Below are 15,694 nucleotides of genomic sequence, written 5' to 3' on the forward strand. Positions count from 1 at the left end.
AAATCATAACATTCTCTTACGGACTCCAATTATTTTTTTTTTTTGCATTCTTTTTCTCAAAATTATTATTTTAAAGAGTACTAAAATTTTCTTTTTGGTGGCTTTAGATTAAACCATTCTCTTTATAGCTTTTTACGTCACATTTCTTGTGTGCGGCTGACTTTTATATCTTATAAAAATCATATCTAATTCATACAGATTCGGACTTCTACGAAATTTATATTTTCAGGATCAGGACAAAGTGTATTTTCTAAATATATAATAATATATATGTTTTAACACACTTACTTTTACGATTTACGGGCGATCCGACTGATTTTTCCAATTTTATTAGATTATAATAATTATGAAACACATAATATTCACATAATTCTTCTTTATTACGTCAAATAGGTTACAATTGTTAACCCTAACTACTACTTTGGTTAAGATTATTATCCTAGATAATCTTCTCTCAAAAAAATTATTTTTAACACTTATTATATCTTAATTGACTACTCTGAATATGTGGGTGTTACACCTTAAGGGTCAGATATGTGTTTGGTTGCTTTTGTCTTAACCATTAAGAGTTATTTATGGATTTTGGGCCTCTGAGGAGTATGGTAGGCGTACATAGGAGTAAGCTTAGTGTAATGTTGGTTTCGTGCATTGGCAACTTGTACGTTGTGCTTCGGTAGTCGGTATGCGGGGTGTACGTTTCTAGTACGCTAGGCGTACTCTCCAAGAATCCATTTTGGGCCTCTGGGGCCATGGGCCTTTTTGGAGTTAGGTCATGAGAAGTTGGACCAGTTTTAGGAAGGGTAAAATGGTCTTTTACCCTTTACTAAGATGGATATTAGAATGGCCTATGGTTTTTGGGATATTGGTTTAATTATTGATAAAGGTTATATTTATTTCTAGTTGGTGCGAGAATATCCGATTCAGTGACCCGAGCAGTTATTTGGTTATCAGCGGATTTAGGTGACTCTCCTAACTATACCCATGGGTCGAAGGCACCAATGTCGACCTACTAGAATATGTTATGTTAGTTGTCCTTGTGAGTCTCGCATGGTATGTTATGTTGGATTTGGTGTCTAAGACAATAACTATAACTGGTATGTACTTGTCCCGATTGTAGCATGGTCATTTTGGGTTGCCTTCACAAGTGCAATTTGATAGGATGAATTTTGAGAATAAGGTTAATTGTGGTTTATTAATATATTACAAGTATAAGATATTAATACATAATTATTTAATTAGTATTAATCAAGAATTAATTTATTAATTTTGTGATCAAAAGAGACTAATTAAATATATGGGGATTGATTATATAAATCAATCATTCTTGTAGTGTGGGCTAACGATCCATGATTATGGGCTAAACTAATCCATCAATAGTCCGTGGAGGTTAAACCCATGGAGTATGAAAATGTGGAAAGTCATGGGTTATTAGGGTTTACCGATTGTAACCCTAGCATGTCCAACAATATAAATAGAACCCTCCATAGACCAAAATCGGTTGCCTCTTCTCTCTGAGATAAATAGATTATTCTATTAAATCGTCCTCTTGAATATTGGTGTTTGTGAACCATTAGAGGCATCACACTTGAGGTGCTCAAGCTTTCAAGGGTCAACAACTACAAGTCCTCCAAAAGGTATGTCATCTATCTAGATGTTTTATTCAATTGGCAATTTGTATGCTAGTTAGGACAATACTTTGGAAAAATTGAAAATATGCATGAATAATAGAGAAAACATAGAGCCAAAGCATTTAGGGTTGCATGTGCAACATAGGAGTTTTATAGTGCTCAAAAACCAACAGTGGTATCAAAGCCTAGGATTGTTTTCTATTATATTTGATGCTTACTTGCTTTTCAAAGCTGAAAAAGTCGTAATTTTTGCTTCTAACTGGTGAACTCGCTGAGTACATGAACAGATCTGACGAGTCCAATCATTAACAGAGCAACTCGCCGAGTCCAGTTCATGTACTTGACGATTTGGAGGCTCTGTGTGCAAAATTTCGAGTTTCTTGACCTGGTTTGGATTTGGAACACTTCCACAAACTATTTTGGATCATTGGAAATGTTTTTTATGATATAGTAGTGCTTGTACTCATCCAACCACAAGATAATTGTCAAAGTTTTAAAATAATTGTTGTTTTTTATATGATAAACAAAATTGCTTTCAAACTGTTGACTAGAAATTATCTTGATTATGAGTTTAGTTAGATCATAGATTATGTGATAATTTTAGTTGTTAGAATAATAATCTAAATGCATTTTAATGACCTCCATAACTTGTCCTCAAGTTATGGAATATGAAAGTTCTCTTCATTAAAATCAAATTAAACTCAAAGATTATGAATCTGAAGATTTTGACAAGTTTCAAAACATGCCCTCAAGTTTTGGAATTTGCGAAGTCTCATTAAATGAAAACTTTAATTCCAAACCCTAGAGTTTTAAAAGTTAAAATTCAACCCTTATACTTTATAATATTATGAATTTAATAATATATATATATATATATATATATATATATATATATATATATATATATATAAGACAAAGTCGGTCTTACTGTTAGTAGGCCTCATTCACGAAGCCGGTCTATAAGGGGGTATAAGTTTACTTCCTATAAAATGGTAGTTTAATGGCTGTCCACTCTCACCCACCATTTTCTTGACTGGTGGAGGGTCATTTGCCGAACAGGTAGGATAGGACATTAATTCTCCCTCGTTAAAAGTATAATGATAAAAATATAATGTAACTAAAATTTTATTAAATTCCCAATCTTAGTTACTTTAGGAAAAATGTGAAATGGTGTTAATCCATGAAATTACACTTTGCACCTTGTTAAGTCGTTAATGGAGTGTGTGTGGTTAACCGGCACACTAATCTAGAACTAACAATGTGTGGCAAGGACTAACTTGGTGTTAATCATAGATCAATGGAGTATGTGTGGTTAACCAGCACATTGATTAGGTGATTTGTAACATTAGGTGTACCAAACTAATTTGCATGGTTATTCACTCTTTATTTGTGATCCTCGGCATCCCAGTCACAAACTTGAAAGGCACAATCGAGATTTAAACATGCCATTGAAAAGGTTCAATGAATATCAAAGATCTAGGAATTTCAAAACCAGTTAAAACTTAATTATCCATTTCGTTTTTCATGGTGGAAATTGGTAAATCATCATTTACCTACCTTCAAATATTTTACAATTGGATTACAACATCCCTCTTCGCAATTGTAGAATATTGTGCCGGGTCCTAGCCTTAATATTTCATGTTGGGTGTAATATTAAGGATTATCATCTAAAATAAACTTTGTTCTTCCTCTTTTACAGATGTCTATCCCAAACAATGCTTCCAACCCAATCCCTTCAAACTCTTTCTCCCTCATGAACCTATGTGGGAGAGTCATTTTCGATGGATCGAACTTCAATGATTGGATTCGAAACATCAGGATGGCTATTCGTCATAAGGACAAAGAATATGTCCTAGATAAAGAGCTAAAAGAGATTGATGTCCCAACTTCTGCTCCTGAACAAATCGATGAACATATTACTCGTGAGAGGGATGTGACTAAGGTGTCGTGTCTAATGATTGCAACCATGACTGCTGAGTTGCAGAAGTCCTATGAGGGCTATCATCCCTATGAAATGTATCATGATTTGATGGAAAGATACCATTAAAGTGCTCGGCAGGAGAGGTATGAGATCATTTCCTCCATGATCACAACCAAAATGAAGGTTTGTGAACCCATCACGACCCACTCGCAAAGGATGCAGAGATTCGTGGACCGCTTGCTTAAATTGAATGTCAATTTTGATGAAGAGTTGGTCATAGATATTATTCTACACTCTTTACCTCCTTGTTATGATCGGTTTCGTATGACTTAACATATGAACAAGGAGGAGGTCAATCTTAGAAAGCTTCAAGGCATTCTTAGGACTTCAGGAAGAAATCTGAAAGGCAAGTCGGTTGTGTCTACTCCTACTACTATTTCTACCCCTGTTCTGACAATCGGACATGGGAAGGGAAAGAAGAGGAAGGCTCCTTCCAAGAGCCGCAATGGAGAGTCTCTTGATGGATCCTCTTCAAGTGGGACCAAACCTAGTTCTGCTATTCCCTCTTCAAATCTAAAGGAAGCAGAATGCTACCATTGTTATGAAAAAGGGCACTGGAAACGAAGCCGCCCTAAGTACTTGCAGGACATAAAGGATGGCAAAATCAAGCCCTCCTTTGCAGGTATTTACACTATTCAATCTAATAACTCATCACATGCTAATTATTGGGTCCTTGATACAGGTTGTGATATTCACATATGTTCTAATTTACAGGGACTAAAAAGTAGTAGGGATGTGGAGCACGGGAAGATAAAATTAATCACGGGAAATAGGAAAGTGTCGCTTGTGACCAAGATTGGAGTTTCTTTATTGCTAAGTAATGATTTAAATTTAGATTTGAATAATTGTTGTTACACAGCCGATATGGCGAGAAATGTTATGTCCTTTCACAGTTTGTATAAACATGGTTTTACCTTTTCCTTTATAATGAAAATGGTGGTATTTATGCTTATTGAAATGGTATAATTTATTTTGAAGCATTACCTTGCAATGGTATATATGAAACTGTGATGATTGTAGATAACTTAGGAAATAATGTATTGAATATTGATTCTTCCAATGAATTGGATAAAGCATGTTTATGGCATTGTCGTCTCGAACATGTCAACAAGAATCGCATAGCCCAATTCCAAAAGGATGGAGTTTTGGAATCATTCGACTTAAAGTCGGATGACACTTGCGAATCTTGTTTACTTGGAAAGATGACCAAGTCACCTTTCACTGGTACTTGTGAAAGGGGTAAAGGTCTGTTCGATCTCATACACACTGATGTGTGTGTACCATTCAGAACCGCCTCAAGGGATGTTAATCGCTTCTATGTGACTTTTACTGATGACTATAGTAGATATGGGTATATTTACTTAATCAAGAATAAGTCAGAAACCTTTAAAAAAGTGAAAGAATTTAAGCAAGAAGTGGAGAATCAATTGGGCAGGAAGATAAATATCTTGCGATCTGATCTTGGAGGAGAGTATCTTAGTATCGAGTTCCTTGACTATCTTAAGGAATGTGGAATTGTTTCACAATTGACGCCACCTAGGACACCACAACTTAATGGTGTGGCTGAGAGGCAAAATAGAACCTTTCTAGGCATAGTTCATTCCATGATGAGTCGAGCTTCATTACCTATCCCATTCTAGGGGTATGCCTTAGAGACTGTTGCCCATATCCTTAATCTAGTCCTTACGAAAAAGGTTTCCAAAACACCCCACGAGATGTGGACTAGGAAACTTCCCACATTTGATCACATCAAATTTTGGGGTTGTGAGGCTTTTGTGAGAAAAGAAACTCACGACAAGCTCAAACCTTGGAGTGAGCGATGTATTTTCATCGGCTACCCACATAAATCCTTTGGATATCTCTTCTACAGACCGAGTGACAATGGTGACTTCGTTGCGAGGAGAGATGTCTTTCGCGAGAGAGAAGTCATAGGCCAAGGAAACAGTGGGAGGCAAATTGACTCTTGAAGAGCTTCAAGATTCAAGCGGTGAAGGAACCTCAAACACTAGCAATCAACCTAAGGAGGAAACTCCAGTTTATCACATTGAAGAGTCCTTACCTCTGAGGCATTCAAGTAGACTTAAATATGCACCTGAGTTTTATGGTTTCCATATGACTATTGAAGGTGATACATTTATCAGTGATAGCACACTAGTAAATTTAGATGAACCTAACAACTACAAGGAAGCCATAGCAGGCCCCGAATCTGCAAAATGGAAAGAGGCTATGGACAGCGAGATTCAATCAATGTATGACAATCAATTTTGGAACTTGGTTGACAATGTACCGGGTCGAAAGACAGTCGGATGCAAACGGATCTTCAAGAAGTAGACCGACATGGATGGGAATGTACACACATATAAGGCGCGACTGGTTGCGAAGGGCTTTACTCAAACTCCGGGAGTTGACTATGATGAGACCTTCTCACGAGTAGCGAAGATTAAATCTAGAAGGGTTATGTTGGCCATTGCTGAATTTCATGATTATGAAATATGGAAAATGGATGTCAAAACCGCTTCCCTTAATGGAAAGTAGGTTGAAGATGTTTACATGAGTCAGCCACAAGGTTTTTTCAATGCAAAGTACCCTAATAGAGTATGTAAGCTTGAGAAGTCCATTTATGGATTGAAACAAGTATCTCGTAGATGGAATCTTTGTTTCAATGAGAAAGTCAAAGAGTTTGGATTTTTGAGAAGCGAGGATGAGTCATGTGTATATGTCAAATCTAGTGGGAGTATAGTGAGCTTTCTGGTATAGTATGTAGATGACATACTACTCATAGGAAATGACATCCCAACCTTGCAGGAGGTTAGGTCCTGGCTTGGGAAGTGTTTCGCTATGAAGGACGTCGGAGAAGCTGCTTATATCCTACGGATAAGGATATTGAGAGACATGAGTAAAAGGCTAATAGGACTTAGTCAAAGTACCTACCTGAACAAGGTGTTGAAACGTTTCAGCATAGAGAACTCCAAGAAAGGTGACTTACCTATCCAATGCAATGCCAAACTAAGTAAGACTCAAAGTCTGAGTATAGAGGCTGAAATAGCAGAAATGAGTCATATACCATATTCTTCCGCAGTTGGTTCAATAATGTATGTTATGACTTGTACTCGCCCTGATGTGGCCTTTGCTTTGAGCATGGTCAGCAGATATCAAGGGAATCATGGTAAAGCTCATTGGATTGCAGTTAAGAACATTCTTAAGTACCTGCGAAGGACTAACGATTGGATCCTTACCCTCGGTGGGAGTGATGACTTGAGAGTGACAGGGTATAGCGACCTCAGCTTCCAAACCGAGAGAGATAATTTTTGCTCTCAGTCGGCCTGTGTGTTTACCCTGAATGGAGGAGCAGTAACATGGAAAAGCTCCAAGCAAGAGACTGTAGTTGATTCAACGTGCGAATCAGAGTACATAGCAGATAGCAAAGCATCGAAGGAAGCGATAGGGTTGAAAAATTTCATCAGAGATCTTGGAGTCATTCCACCCATAAAGGAGCCTATGTAGATTTTATGCGATAATGAAGGTGCGGTTGCCTTAACCAAGGAACCGAGAGATGATGATAGATCCAGGCATATCGACATAAAATACCACTTCATAAGATATCAGGTAGAAGAAGGGCACCTCGTGGTCAAGGGGATATCGTCAGAAGACAACCCAACAGATCCTCCTACAAAAGGACTGACTAGGGTTAATCACTTGCAGCATGCGAGGAGCATTGGACTAAAGGACAATATTATTTTTAGTAATTAGATAAATCGACACTTGTAATAGCTAAATTGTAATTTACATTTGATGATGAATGAAAGGAGTTTTATTTATAAGTAAAGTTACTGTCTTGTGTCAATTATTTAGTATTGTTTCACTTTGCATGTTTTGACTTCCAGAATAATAAAATTATTATTATTATTATTATTATTATTATTATTATTATTATTATTATTATTATTCAAACTACCACAGTCGATCATACGTTGGAAGTAAGTATGAAATAAGACTGTCATGAGTTAGCTTCTAAGATTGTCTAAGGAGTTAGGCATAGCAACAGGTTTGCTACACCATTCATGTGTGCTCCTGAAATAAGATTTGAGTATTGGCAAGGTTGCAAAAAATGCTCGACATTAGCTAGTCGGTGGACTGGGGTCAAGGGATTAATCGGCTAGGCGGAGATTAATCGGGGGATTAATCAGGTACCATTAATTGCTAATTTGTTGAATTTTAAAAAATAAATATGACTAATATCATATCAAAGTTTGTAAATACTACTAATATGATAACAAAATAGGTTAATATGATTAATACAATACTAATCATGCATAGAATAATTTCCATTGAGATCAAACTTCTTCAAAATGTTAAAATTTCATCGTTTTATAATATTTCTGTAACGCCCGTGTTTCTAGGCTAGGCATTAATATTGACATAATGGTCTAGTTTAACCTTTGTAACTCATTTAGAAGAAATGTAAAGGAATTATGTGAATTTTATGTGAATTAGGTGTTTTATGCTTAATTATTAGGGTTTAATTAATTAAAAATAAAAATAAGCGTCAAAATTAAAGTGTGAGATAAGCCTGATATCTTTACATAAAGTTTTAGTGGTCGAAACAAGGATTTCGAGGATATAAAGAATGCTGAAATCCGAGTTATAACGAAGAAGTTATGACCTGTCGAGGTTTCGCGACAAAACCGGCACGGTACCGAATGTCGTAAAAAGTGAGTTTTTGATAAACTACTTTTCAGCCTTAGTAATCTAGACGAAAGTCGTAGTGTTCGTTAAACCGAGAAGTTCGATAAAAATAACGCCCAAATCTGACTTCGTATGAGGAAGTTATGATTTTTCGAAGTTTCAGCTTAGCAGTAGACAGCTAAAAACTCGAATTTTAGATCGAGCGATTTTTAACCGACACAACCTAAACAAGAAATGAAGGTCTCATCATTAGGAGCACAACGGTAAAAAGTATGACGAAAATAGACGTCGGATGAAGAAGTTATGAATTTTTAACGGATTTCCTGTCCCGGTCTGTTAAAAATAACAATATGAAATTTAAATTCAAAATTAGCCGACGAAGTCTAAACGGAAGTTGTAGAGCGTAATTTTAGCTACGCGTGCATATAAAGAACGTCAAAAACAGAGCTCGTATGCGAAAGTTATGGATTTTAGAAATTTTGGCACGAAAATCGAGAAAATTCGCATAGTCACGAGTTGCCACGTCACCCTCGCTGAAAAAGTGCCACGTGTCCAGCTGAGTCACCAAGGTGTTGAGTCACCAAGCTGCTGAGTCACCGAAGCTACTGAGTCATACGAAGCCACGTGTCGGATTCTGATTTGACCGAAGGGAGGTCCAATCCAAGGCTCGCATATGGACCGAACCTTGCACCTAGCTCCAAGCCTCGCATGTGTGATACGACTCCGCGGTCCAATCAGCGAGTGCCACCGAGACCCTCGCACATGCTGACCACCTGCGCATCGGACACACGCTTCGGACCAATCACAAGAAGCCAGCAGCCCTTCGCACATGCCACCCTCGTGCGAGCCACACCCCCTGCGAGCCTCTCAACCGTCGGATCAGAAGCTTCTCAGCCGTTGGATCAGGACTTCGGACCCTATAAATAGAAGGGTACCTGCGAAGGCTCTCGGTTACTTTTGGAGTTTTGCCATATTTAGCCCCTCTCTTCATATTTTCTTCATCTTAGAATCCCCCAAAGCCCTGGTATCAATTGTAAGCCCCGGAATACGCCACGAAGTGCCCGAGAAGCCTGGAAAATTTATCTTTTTGGTTTCGAAGCCCGACCTTTCGCAGAGCTCAGTTTCTCAATAAAACTCCAAGTTTTATTAGAAACGATCGTTTTACGAAACGAATTGCTGCCCAGTTTTCATTAAATCAAGTGAGTGTGTAGTTACTTTCACCTTACACATAGATATGAAGTATTTTACATAAAATACGTGTTGTGTGAAAATATATTGTTTGTTTATTTGAGATGGGTGCTGAAGGAATGAGTTATACATGTTTTTAAATAATTTAAACTATATATGTATTTTTATCTATGAAAAATGTTGGGTAGAACATGGGTAGATGAAATAGTTGATGTGTGTTAAAAAGGTGAGAGGCCTCGATGTTGTTGTTGTAGTCATTCAGCAAAGTATGGATGACAACCATGGACTATTCTAGACAGTCTATGGAACACTAGCAGGTCCGCAACCTGTAGGTGTAATGAACTATATGTTCATTTGTTGTACTCTAAAAACCCATTGACATGTATTGCAGGAGAGAATACCTGTAAATAATATTGTCGATAAATGAGAGCTATGGACTTAGCACATGTTGAATAAACCTTGGCAGCTATGGAATTAGTGCCCGTTGTATAAACCCCGGTCACGAGGTGACTTTGTGTCTATTCCTTAGGATGAATCCTTAGGAAGGAGGGATAGTTGATTCTTAGGATAAACCCTTAAGAAATAAATAAAATAATGGGGTTTGGGGTAATTCGGTTTATTGATTGATGTTTAAACATAATAAATTTATGTATTGTGGGTTGAAAACCCTATATGCTCACCAGGCTTCCAAGCCTGACCCACTCAACTGTTTATATTACAGATAGAGGACCCCGAGCATAGTCGGATGATGATGATGATGAGTGAATTTTGGATTATAGGCCAATAGTTACAAATAACTGTCGTAAGGCTTATAATGTCTTGTTTATGCTTTTGATATGTATCGGAACATGACATCCCAAGGTTTTGATATAAAAGGAATGATATATTTGTTAAAGAAAGGTTTTGACAAACTTTTATCAGATTTTTTTTGGGGACTAATTATGCAACATCTTTTATAAAGATTTCTCTGATTTGATTTTAAAAAGCATAAATTAAATCGGTCATTTCTGGCCGAGAAATTAGGGGATGTCACAGTTGGTATCAGAGCATTAGTTTAAGCGAACTAAGAAATATCCTATGATTTCTAGACTTAAACTTAGAATGCTAAGTGATGATTGTGAGATGAGTGTCTACCATAATTTAGACACGAGCACTAGTTTATTTTAGGAAGGATTCCTAAAATGCTTTTATGTGCTAAATGTTTTGTGTTATAGCTATAATGATGCTACTATTTGTTCGGATCTATGGTCTGTTGCCGACCGAATCTGGAAACCTTATGTGTGTAGGATTCTAAACGTATGACTACGATATTGGAACTAACATATAAACGTTTCGAAGACTTAACATCTAACAAGATGAAGATCTAAGTTCACCTACGATTGGTGTATAGATCGAAATGGCGAGTACTCAAAGTGGGTTCGAAAGTGATAATCCACAGCCTGAGCCAATCACGATGACTGGAGTGCAGGCAATGGTACGTACGATGTTAGGTGAACAGATGGAAGAAACAAAACGTTTATTTCAACAAAGTAAGGATGAACTTATTGTGCCAATAGGTCAGACATCTGTTCTTGAGGAAACTATTAGGGTTGCTAAGTCTATTGAAGAAATGATCAATGACACAACCGCCAACAAATTTGAAGTTGGAAAGAAGAGGAAATTTGAGGGGTCTTCAAGGCCCAACAAGAGCAACATATCCTCAAAGTTTGGCAAAAGAAGAGATAAAGGAATATGGTGCGGGAAGTGCAAAAATAAACACTCTGGGAATTGTGACGGGAAGGTGAAGTGCTTTAAGTGTGGAGAAATAGGGCATTACGCCAATAAGTGTACGACTCCCAAGGAGGTGTGCTACGGATGTAAAGAAGAAGGCCATATTTCTAAGAATTGTCAGAAGAACAATGAAGTAACAAGGCCAAGTGCACCATCAACGCCAAAGGAATTTCAGGATATCCTTGAAGAAGCGATTAATAACACTAGGAAGTAGAAGTCAAGACTTGATACACGAAGATCAAGTTACGAAGTAGTAATGTGAATAGTAACAAGTAGTTTAGCCTAAGAGAGGCATAGTATAGGGTAAACTTGAACCGTTGTGTAATCGTTTCGAGGAAATAAAATAAACCCTGGTTTTGTCTTCTGATGAATAGAATGGCTGGTGTAATTTTTTGAAGTTGTTCCAATCATCTGGAATTTCCATCAACAACCAAGTTGAAGTAGAGTTGATCATTGAAGATACGTGTGAAAGAAGTCCTAGTAGATTCTAGGAAAATTTTATGATTAACTGGACACATTTTTATGTGGTAAATTGTTTTGTAATTTTAGGACTTCGGGACTGCAAGACAGTACTTGGGACGAGTATGAGTAGGTGTGAATAGTAGTAGAGATCTATACTACTGGAAGCACAGGACTCGCACTTGGATCAGGGAAAGTTACAAGGTTACCAAGAAGCTATTATTTGATTCCGTCTTGTTCTAGTCTGTCGTTACCATCGTTTCGGTAATGACTAAGAAGATGATTGTTATTCCAACCTTAGAGGTCATATCAAATTGAGTCCGACTACGATGAGTTTATTATGTGGTTCAGAGAACCATGTTCGATGTAACATTTGACTTAAGCTAGAAGATTGAAATGAAAGATGATCAAAGCGATCAATAGAAGTATCGCACTCATTGTTAAAGAAGTTGGTAGTTAGAAATGATACATGTTGAACGGTGATTGTATCACATTAGAACATGAAGGAAGGTATAATTTGTTCTAAAATTTGTCCCTAGGAGATCTGAGTCTAAGTAGTGAAATATACAATGAGAGATCATTAGAACATGACCCATCGGTCTGTTACAATAAATGAAGGAAAGTACTTATTCCAAGAAGAAGAAGGATTCCTCAATAAGGATTTATTTTGTAACTCGAAGGTTACAATTGAAGGTCCTATGAAGATCTGAAGCTTTTTAGGATTAGTTGGATATTATAATTGAATTATCCAAGGCTTTTCTTCGATCGTGAATCCATTGACAGCTCTGGCCCACAAAGGAGCTATCTATACTTGGAATGAGAAGCATAGGAGGCTTTGAGAAGTTAAAGAAGAAGTTAAGTGAAGCACCGGTTCTTTCGTTACCTAAAGGAGTTGATGACTTCACAGTTTATAGTGATGCCTCTGGAGTTGGGTTAGGATGTGTTCTGACCCAAAGGTATAAGGTGATAATGTATGCATCGAGGCAATTGAAAGAGCATGAAAAGAACTAACCCACTCACGATTTGGAGTTGGCAGCGGTAGTATTCGCCCTAAAGATATGGAGGCATTATCTTTATGCCACAAAGTGTAAACTTTTCACTGATCATAAGAGTCTCCAATATCTCTTTGATCAGAAGGAATTGAACATCAGGCAACGGCGTTGGCTAGTATTACTCAAGGACTACGACTGTGAGATACATTACCACCCTGGTAAATAAAATGTTGTTGCTGATACTCTCAGTCGGAAGGTAAGTCTTGAAAAGAAAAGGGCCAAGCGCATTAAGAATTAAACTTGTCTTGACAATTGTGAAAAGTATAAACAAAGCTCAAGAGGAAGCTTTAGAGAAAAATGACCGAAAGGAGGAACGTTTGAGTAAAACGTTGTTGTCTGGTACAAACGGTCAAGGAATGGAGGTCTTAAAAGAGAGGATTTGGGTAGCTTGGATGGGAGGACTAAGAGGTCTTCTGATGGAAGAAGCTCACAAGACCATGTACTTGATTCATCCCGACAATACGAAAATGTATAGAGATCTTAAACCCATATTACTGGTAGCTGACGATGAAGCTCGAAGTTGCTAAAGTATGTGGCTGAGTGTGTAACTTGTGCCAGGTTTAAGGCACAACATCAGAAAACGTATGGGAGTTTAGAACCTTTACCTGTACCCATGGGTAAATGGGAAGATATCACTATGGATTCTGTGACTAAACTGCCCAGAACAAGGAACGGTCACGACATGATTTGGGTGGTCGTTGATCGCTTCACTAAGAGTGCGCATTTCATAGCAGCCAACGAGAAATGCTCTATGGATAAACTTGTGAATTATTATGTGAAGGAAAGTGTGAGGCTTCACGGTGTTTCGTTAACGATTGTATCCGATCGTGACAGCCGTTTTACCTCAAGGTTTTGGAGGAGTCTATAAAAGGAATTGGGTACCAAGTTGTGTTTGAATACAACTTACCATCTGCAAACCAATGGTCAGAGCGAATGAACGATTCAAACGTTGTAGGATATGTTGAGAACATGTACCCTAGAATTTCAAGGTAATTGGGATGAACACTTACCTTTAGTAGAATTCACCTATAATAATAGTTTCCACTCAAGTGTCAAGATGGTACCTTATCACGCTTTGCATGGGAAAAAGTGTCGGAAGCCATCATGTTGGCTGGAAGCTGAGGAAAAGCAGTTTATGGGACTTGAAATAGTCCATTAGATTGCTGAAAAGTTGTAAGTGATTAGGGAAAAAGATGTTAGTTGCTCAAAAGAGCTATGCTGACAAGAAAAGACAACTGATATCATTCAAAGTTGGAGATTCGGTTTCACTTAAAGTCTCGTCGTGGAAGGGACTTATAAGATTTGGTAGAAGGGGAAAGTTGAGTCCAAGGTTTATTGGACCATTTAAAGTTCTTCAGAGAATCCGGAATCAAGCTTAAAAGCTAGAATTACCGAAAGAACTAGAGAGTATTCATAACACCTTTCATGTGTGTTATTTGAAAAAGTTCACGGGAGGTGTGCCCGACATAATTCCCATTTCTGAATTAAGGTTAGACGAGAACATGAGGTTAATTGGAGAACCTGAGGCAATTGTTAACCGTAAGACTAACAAGTTGTAACATAAGATAGTCGATTTAGTGCTTGTACGTTGGAAACACATAAATGGGCCAAATCCCACCTGGGAAACGGAGAGTGACATAGTGAGTTGCTACCCGTAGTTGTTTGTCCTTGTGTGACTCTGGGGACGGAATCATCCTAAGGGGGAGAGAATTGTAACGCCCGTGTTTCTAGGCTAGGCATTAATATTGACATAATGGTCTAGGTTAACCTTTGTAACTCATTTAGAAGAAATGAAAAGGAATTATGTGAATTTTATGTGAATTTGGTGTTTTATGCTTAATTATTAGGGTTTAATTAATTAAAAATAAAAATAAGCGTCAAAATTAAAGTGTGAGATAAGCCTGATAACTTTACATAAAGTTGTATTCATCGAAACAAGGATTTCGGGGATATAAAGAATGCCGAAATCCGAGTTATAACGAAGAAGTTATGACCTGTCGAAGTTTCGCGACAAAACCGGTACGGTGCCGAATGTCGTAAAAAGTGAGTTTTTGATAAGCTACTTTTTAGCCTTAGTAATATAAAGGAAAGTCGTACTGTTCGTTAAACCGAGAAGTTCGATAAAAAGAACGCCCAAATCTGACTTCGTATGAGAAAGTTATGATTTTTCGAAATTTCAACTTAGCAATAGAAAGCTAAAAACTCGAATTTTAGATCGAGCGATTTTTAGCCGACACAACCTAAACGAGAATTGAAGGTCTCGTCATTAGGAGCACAACAGTAAAAAGTCTGACGAAAATGGATGTCGGATGAAGAAGTTATGAATTTTTAACGGATTTCCTGTCCCAGTCTGTTAAAAATAATAATATAAAATTTAAAGTTAAAATTAGCCAACGAAGTCTAAACGGAAGTTGTAGAGCGTAATTTTAGCTACGCGTGCATATAAAGAACGTCAAAAACGGAGCTCGTATGCAAAAGTTATGGGTTTTAGAAGTTTTGGCGCGAAACTCGAGAAAATTCGCATAGTCACGAGTTGCCACGTCACACTAGCTGAAAAAAGGTGCCACATGTCCTGCTGAGTCACCAAGCTGCTGAGTCACCGAAGCTGCTGAGTCATGCGAAGCCAAGTGTCAGATTCTGATTTGACCGAAGGGAGGTCCAATCTGAGGCTCGCATATGGACCGAACCTTGCACATAGCTCCGAGCCTCGCATGTGTGATACGACTCCACGGTCCAATCAGCGAGTGCCACCGAGACCCTCGCACATGCTGACCACCTGCGCATCGGACACACACTTCGGACCAATCACAAGAAGCCAGCAGCCCTTCGCACATGCCACCCTCGTGCGAGCCGCACCCCCTGCGAAGCCTCTCAGCCGTCGGATCAGAAGCTTCTCAGCCGTTGGATCAAGACTTCGGACCCTATAAATA

The sequence above is a fragment of the Lactuca serriola genome, chromosome 6 (genome assembly GCF_051521515.1).
Source record: "Lactuca serriola cultivar US96UC23 chromosome 6, Lser_US96UC23_V15, whole genome shotgun sequence".
Taxonomy (NCBI): domain Eukaryota; kingdom Viridiplantae; phylum Streptophyta; class Magnoliopsida; order Asterales; family Asteraceae; genus Lactuca; species Lactuca serriola.